This window comes from Platichthys flesus, chromosome 4 (assembly GCF_949316205.1).
Source record: "Platichthys flesus chromosome 4, fPlaFle2.1, whole genome shotgun sequence".
NCBI classification, from domain to species: Eukaryota; Metazoa; Chordata; class Actinopteri; order Pleuronectiformes; family Pleuronectidae; genus Platichthys; species Platichthys flesus.
Window position 1 is genome coordinate 4,420,191 of NC_084948.1, and position 8,285 is coordinate 4,428,475.

Consider the following 8,285-nt stretch of genomic DNA (forward strand, 5'->3'; position numbering starts at 1 on the left):
ATGCCCTCTGTAGAAAACAGCATCAGCCACTCGTCTTTCTTATTTCACTTCTTCGTTTGTTAAAAAAACTTTTTGTCAAAGATGAAAAGCTAGTATTTCCTTGTTCATTGTTCACATGTAAGAAATGGCACTGCAGCTTTGCTATTTGTGAAGAAAAAGAGTAATATAATATCTGACTGAGAAACAGGTTGACAGAGAAAAGTGTGTGTGAGCACTCTTTTTTGTTACCTTTTAAGGACCTTTTCCAACATAATCACCGACCTTGTCAGGGGCAGTTTACCTTAAGGGGACCATAGCCTGGTCCTAATGAAGCAGGGCATCAATTCTTAAGTGGCTGGTTAAGGTTAGAGGTAAGATGTGAATTATTTTGGTCAGGTTAATGTTAGAGTTAAGTGTTTGGGTTAGGCATGAATTGGTCTTGATTAAGGTTTGGGATAAGGTAAGGCTGTCCTCAATGTGTGTTTGTGTGTTTTTGTCTGCAGATGTATATCTATAGTTATGAGGGACAATTTTGGTTCAATACTGTCATTGTGAGGACATTTAGGCTGATCCTCACAAAATCAATGGGCTGTTTGATGGTTAAGACTTGGCATGCATGCGTGTGTGTAAGAGTGAGTGAGTGTGCGTACGTGCATATGTGCGCCATGGATTTTGTTAGGACAGCTAAGTTTACAATGGGAAGAGAGAGTGTCAGTGTGAGCCATAAAATGTAGAACAGATGGATTACGGCTGTACCGAGCTGCTTCCTGGATTTGGCCACTGGATACTTTAACTACTGACATTAAAATGGTCTCAGGGAAAAATAAATGAGAGAAACTTCACAGACACACAACCTCCCAAACACGGATAAACACATGATGTGAGTCTTCGGCATCAGTTTGAATGTTTTCCACTTCCTGCTGCTGAAGAAATTTGCTTTCAAAGAAACAACTTGAAAAAATGTTGAATCCTCACGGGCAACAGGAACTGATGGACACATGAAATATCAGCTTTGACTGTGGACAACTGTCTTTTTTTATGAATCTTTCAAGAACAAGTCAAAGGACTAAAGCTCCACACTCAATTAGTTTGAGACATTTTCTTTATATTCAAATGTTTTAATGATGCATATTTTTCTACCTTTGAAATTAAATAATCTCAACTGTTGTTGTTGTGCTGCGTTTGTTTCTCCCACTGTGAATTCAGCAGGAAATCACAGTAGAGTTTGATATTTGTGTGGACAACAACACAAAGTGAAGCAAGAGCACCGAAAACCGGGGTGGAAGAAGAACACAGGGCTCGGGAAAGTCAGATTGATGATAGACATCTTCTCTTTCCGGCGTTTCCGAATAACGTCAATGTCACCGACACTGTCACAAAGACAGATCACTCCCAGTCTGATCAACTTAATTGAATAAAGTTATTTTCCCTACTGCTCATTTTAGAAAGGAGACAACCTGACTTTGATTATTGATGATGTTCTCCTGCACGTGGCATCTATTGCACTTCTGTCCGTCCTGGGAGAGGGATCCCTCACATGTGGCTCTCTCTGAGGTTTTTACATATTTTTACCCTGTTAAAAGGTTTTTTTGTAGTTTTTCCTTACCTTTGCTGAGGGTTAAGGACAGAGGAAGTCACACCCTGTTAAAGCCCTATGAGATAAATTGTAATTTGTGAATATGGGCTATACAAATAAAATTTGATTGAAATTTGATTGATTGATTATCAAGATTATCTAACAGACAAGGAATCAATTGTCCAAAGCACAAACAACAGTAAACATCCAACTAGAGACCTTTATTCCAGTCACATGATAAAGACCCAGGTTGTATTCATACGTAGCACCTTTTGGTCCTGCTCTAGTTGAACTGATTCCAACTGAATGTCGGTCAAGTCCCAGAGCTTTTTCCCTATTGTTGGACTGGCTATGCGACTAATCCGTCACATCAGCAGGCTGGAGGATTGTGTTAGAGTTTTGCATGACAGCGTTCTGTGTGTTTATTACAGGATTGTTCTCACTTCCCAACCTAATCATCCCCCACCACAGATCAGTCCCAGTTAATGAGTCCAGGGCTGAATTTATTTCTCTATCAGTCAGACCTTGAATCTCATCTAACTTCAGTTCGTATCTTTCTCTGTCTCAGTCGTCTCTGCCTCTGAGCATCTTTTATTTTGATTCCAGCGTTTCTCCTGTTCCAATATCTGCCTAACCCTAACCCTGCCTATTTTGTTACCTGGGGAAAGCCCCACATTGTTACCAGAGAAAACAAAAGAGCTCCTGCTTTGTTTACCCAGTGAGCCTGAGTCATATTTAGTTTTTTTAAATTTGGTGCCTGTTGGCAGAAAAGCTTTCATTGTAAAAGAGAAGCTTATAAGGAATCAATCAAAACACCAGCATTGTCATTATTCTATGGACATTAGATTGTGTCATCATGGTGAATGTTACAACCATGCAGATATCATGGATGAGGGAAACCAGGGAAGTAACATCTGTTTGTGATGGAAAAGGTAAAATAAGCGGTTTATTGTTCCAACATTTGCATTTAAGAAACAAATCCATAGAGGAGAAGAAGGGCTGCAGGTGACAACAAATCATTAAACCAATAAACAAAACCACTAAAGCCCGACTCATGGAAACACATCATCTGGTTTTCACAACTTAAAAGAACAAAGAAAACTTTGTCCCTAACTTTTCAAATACAAGCAAAAACTGGACACATTTGGGCCGACACCCATAACCTGAAAGGTTAAAAATAAAAGACAAGGTGACATGCAAAGAAAAATAATGTGTGAAAAACAACCTAGGATCGAACCCATAGCCCAGGTTTTTCTGAGCAAGTGCCTCATACAAACCCATCCTATTTAAAAATAAAACAAACTCTTCCTGCAAATAATAATAAACGATAAAATAAAACCCTGACACCCATGACCGTAAAAATGAATTAAAGGAAAAACAACCAGTCACCAGATGAAGAGAGAAAAACTTCACATTCTCCTCATAAAAATAAATGATCCACCAACTGCTGAAGCAGTCCAGCCTAACTGCTGTGGAGATCGGAAGGAGAGACTGGTCAACAACCAAGATGAGAAACAGTGACTTCAGTTTCACCTCTGTTCGGCTCTCATTGATCTGGGATCATATCCGCTGTACAGGACTGTAGTGACGACTGCAGTGACAAAATATTAAAATATAAACTGGCATTCAAATTGTAGATTTCAACCTTAAATGAACAATGTTCCTCTGATATTAACAGATCTTAAATATGAAGTGTCATTGGTCTGAAAGTCAATAAAATCCCAAACATTCCACCTTCAAACAGACATTTAAAGCAGCAGTGTGATCTTCACAACTACAGTTGAACAACACACACTCACATCACTTACTTTACATAAGTAGTTTATTACTTTCATGGTGAAATGCAAGGATTGTTGGTAATCAGCCCCTCTAATCGACAAGTTCAAAAGGCTGGCCACCCAATTGCATGCTGGGTAATCACTGTATCATTGTCAATTATCTTATCAGACTAAGGAATTATCTAAATGAGATACAGTCACATTAGTTTCATCATAGGAGATGGTTCTCGTCAGTGCAGTAATAAATTCACCAAGATGCTGATTCAAAGTCAAGTTTTACTGCGTTCCTGGTTTTCAACAGCGGCAGATTTAATAAGAAAACTGCAAGTGATGGAGAAACTAATCGATTTGTTGTTTACAAGAGCAGAAAGATGAGAGAGGTGGCGTGTTTTTCCTCCTACTGATCCTCTAAATATAAATCACACTGAGATTCAGTCTGATAATAAACATATAAGGACAGAAGAGATGGAGACTTGTGTGTTTTTTCATTCAGGCTGTTTCAGAAAACGAACTTGTGGGTGTACACCTGAGCAGGTGTGTGTATGTTGTTTTTCATATTGTTCGTGATCCCATTGTTGGTGAATTTTTGACCACTTGTTTTTCTTGAGAGCTTTGCCAGTTATTTTCCTGTCCTCTACAGTAAAGTCAACCATCAGATGACCGAAGGATTAAACCATTTCAAGCTAGAACTCTGTTGTCATGACAATCTATCTTGGTTGTTGTTTATTAGTAATCACATTTTGATGTTATATTGAAGTTGGTGTTTCAAGTGTTGCCTCCACAGATGACCTGACCTGAGGCGGCTCACCCGGTAGTCTGCATTTAAATCAGGTCATTAACGTCCTCTGATGGTGTTCACTAAACACACAAGGTTTGGTGCCTTGCTCAAGGGCTTAAAAGAAGGACTGTCAATAGTTAATCATCTGTAAAACTAAGTATGAGAGCAAAGAGCCAGTGTCACTCCACTGTGTCTGTATGTATGCGTGTGTGTGTGTATATATGCATGTGTGTGTGTGTGTGTGTGTGTGTGTGTGTGTGTGTGTTAATTATTTTTCTTTTTCCATTCTTGGCGTGGGTAATTGTAGAATAATAAAGATATTAAATGTGTTCTTTACTTTAAACACAGTGAGTTTTACCTCTGTTGTTCCGTCTGAGATATCGCTGAGTCATATTAAATGTCTTTTCAAAGGTCCAATGTGGTCATTAACTTTATGAGAGGACAATATGTAAAATTTCACTGCAGCTTCATCTACATAAATATAATTTAACCAGTCACAGCATGAACCTCTGAAGCCCTTCTGTTCCAACCTCAGTCAATACTGATCAATAATCAATATGTGATTGGGATTCAGAAACAAATATATGAAACATACACCGTGTGTGAGTGATTGTTGAAGTGCAGCACAGAAGCAGAGACACAGACTGCTTTAGTGCACCTCTTATTCAAAGCAGGTTCAGTAGAAGCTAGGACATTATATCATGATGGTTTCAGCAGGTAGAGGTTTAAATGCTCAATGTGCTGACACCTGTACGTCAGATGAAATGGAATCAGCCTGAGTTCTGCTCTCCACTCCACATTTCTATCACTGACACAGTGGATGTGTTTCCTGAACTGATCACAGAGATGAAGCCCTGATATTTCCAACATGTCTCTCTCTTTCTACCGTCTATCTTTCATACTCTGACCTGTTTCTACTTCACAGTAACTGTTTCCTGCTCAGCTGATTGTTCTCACCAGCCTCCATCCATCTACTCTTTGACTGTCTTGCTGTCAGACAAGAAAGAGGCTTTAGATTGAGATCAAGGATCCACTGATGGATCTCTGATCAGACATTGGTGAGAGGTGATGTCATTGATCAGACTCCTCTCCTCAGCTCTGTGTTCGCCACATGAAACTGCATTGATCTGCATATTTGTGTTGAGGATTTAAATGGTGGTGTCCCATTTGTTTATGACCACTGTTTTGCACACACACTGCTTTTGTATTTACAGACACTTGTTGCATTTTTCCAGATGGCTCAAAATGTATTACATTTTCCTTATAAAATAGAAATTGCAGAAATAAATTCACTTTCTGAGAATCTGGTCTGTTTTTGTTTGCATTTGAATTTTCATCAACCTCGAGTCTCTGTTCTGTGGTTGTCAGCTTTCTCATCTCTGGGTAAATGAACTGATTTCCCGACACTTCAAGCTGTCTGTCTCTGTGCCAACCTATGAGATTTAAATCCTCACACTTCAATTTGAATATCATCCATCTGCTGTCAGGAAGGTGAGGACAGGAAGTAATATCCCGCACCATTCATCCCTCTGTCCATAGTGCACGGCACATATATTTGTCTGGTTATATGTTTTTTCCATGTGCAGGTTGAACTCAGACATGCCAGATAAAGAATCTCCTTTTAGACACTTAAATACAGACCTTTGGTTGGTTGGTTTGTTTGTCTTATGGTGGGTTGGATGGATGGATGGTTGGTTGGTTGGTTTGTTGGTTCTATCGTGTGTTCCACTTTCCGCAGCTTGACACAACATGTAAATGTTTTAAGAAGCAGCTCTGCACTCGGAGAAGAGAGTTTCTTTTTACTTTATAGTCCTCTGTTTTATGCCTAAGCACTTTTTCAGTCTCATTAAATAAAAGTAACATTTGTACGTATTATTATTCAACCAATAAAACCTGATGCTTGAGAAGTAAGTAATCTAAATAATAAAAGTGGATCTGAGTGAAGGTACAGGATCAGATCTATTATGCCCCTGACTCTTTAAATCATTCACATCCCTCCATTTAAACAGAAGGAATAAAACCTTACTCTGTGATAGAATTGATAATAAAAGCTGCTGATTTAAACTAAAGTAAATAAGGTGGAAATTAACGAGGTTCCAGGCAGCCCGGCTTCATACAGATTCATCTGGACAGAGAGGAGAAGGTGAACAGAGAGAAAGATGGAGAGAGAGCAAAGAAGAAGAGGAAGCGTGAGGACAGAAAGAAAATGTTACACACCTTCATTCATCTCTCTCTCAGTTAAATGCTGAGTCATGCTCTGCTGCCTGGCGCAGGTCAGCGTTAATAATGAGAGCAGACACTCACTCTTTGTAAAGCACAGAGCTGCTGCAGCTTCCTTACACGATTCTGAGCTTTTCTTTCCAGTGGCAGTGAAATGTTGCATCAGAACAGCTGTATATTATTAATGTTCACTCTCAAAGCTCGTCACTGCAGCAGGGTCGTGTTTTCCTTTACAGGTGTAAGTCAGATGATAGATAGATAGATAGATAGATAGATTACTTTATTCATCCCCGAAGGGAAATTAACTCGTCATAGCAGCCGGTACATTTGAATACAATAAAATACAATACAATAGAATAAAATAAAATATAAAATATAAAATATAAAATATAAAATATTGCGGTAGAAACAATAAAAACAGAAACACAAGATAAATGGGTAGATAAGGTGCAGTGGCAGATGATGGTAAGTACTGATGGTAGATGGTAATTGTTATTGTTAGACAGTATATAAAGATAGTACAGTATATATAGTATATAATATATATTTATATATGAAGGTAATTATACCAATATAATAATAATAATAATAATAGCAGTATATAGTAATAATAGCAGCAACAGTATATATAATAATAATAATAGTAAAATATAATAATAATAACAACAACATGTACACATGTATAAATATGTGTGTATAGACTTATCTATACAAAGAATATATAAAGAGTATGATATAATATATGATATATAGTACGGGTATAAATATAAGTATCTGGCAATACAATAGATAATATAATATACTATGAGTGTAAGAATATGTAAACAGAGTGTGCAAAAGACAATATTATTGTATAAAGTGATGAATTGAGACAGGTATATTTAGTGCAGTTGTGTGATGGTGGCTCTGACAGAGGTAGATGCGTTGTACAGTCTTATTGCGGTTGGGAGGAACGACTTCCTGTATCGTTCCTTAGAGCAGCGGGGTTGAATGAGTCTGTGGCTGAAGCTGCTCCTTAGCTTGTCCAGTGTTTTGTGGAGGGGGTGAGAGGGATTGTCCATGATTGCCAGCAGTTTTGCCAGCATCCTGTCCTCCACCACCTCCTCCAGGGTGACAAGCTTAGAGCCAACCACAGACTCTGCCTTCCTGATGAGTTTTTTCAGTTTGTTGGCGTCCTTAGCCTTGATGCCCGCACCCCAGGACACCACAGCAAAGAAGTCAGCTGTAGTTTTTATTTTATTAATAAGTTTGATGTGTTAATTCAAATCTATTAAGTGAAAACATACAAACAATTTATTGAAGCTCTTCTTACATTTGAATCTGAAACTGACTTTTTTCTTGTAGGCACATTTATTCTTCTGTGAGGATCAGTGAATGTGAGGAATTGAACTGAGGATATTAAGCCATTAATCCACATTTCATACATTTGCTCTGTTTTCAATCCACCGTTACTCCAGCACCAAATTGTTATAATGCATTAGGATGCATAGTATGTTTTTCTCTGTCCTCTCTGTAGCCGCCCACACAACCCACGGCTCCTACAATTAACCTCCATTATTATTACAAATGATTCTAATGTGAAGGTGAAATCCTGTCTCATATTTTCCACCAACTGTAGCTGCTCACAGCAACGAGGTTTTTAAACAGAGTAACCTCATAATGCAAAGTCATTACTCATGATCTCTGAGCAGCAGCCATGTTTTTTCCCCTGGGCACTGAAGGCTCAGAACAATCAGTGGTGAAACTAATGCTCTTTGTCCCAACAAAGGTCGAGGTGGTCCCAATGAGGGAACTGAGAGCAATGATGAGTCCCAAATGTACGATACAAGAGTGGAGAGAACACAGATTCTGAGCCACAGGACACAGACTGGTCCAGCTCTCTGTTTGGTTTCACTCTGATCAGCTCTGCCAAGTTCCATGCAAGTAAAACATTGGTGAGGAAGACCTCTTAATG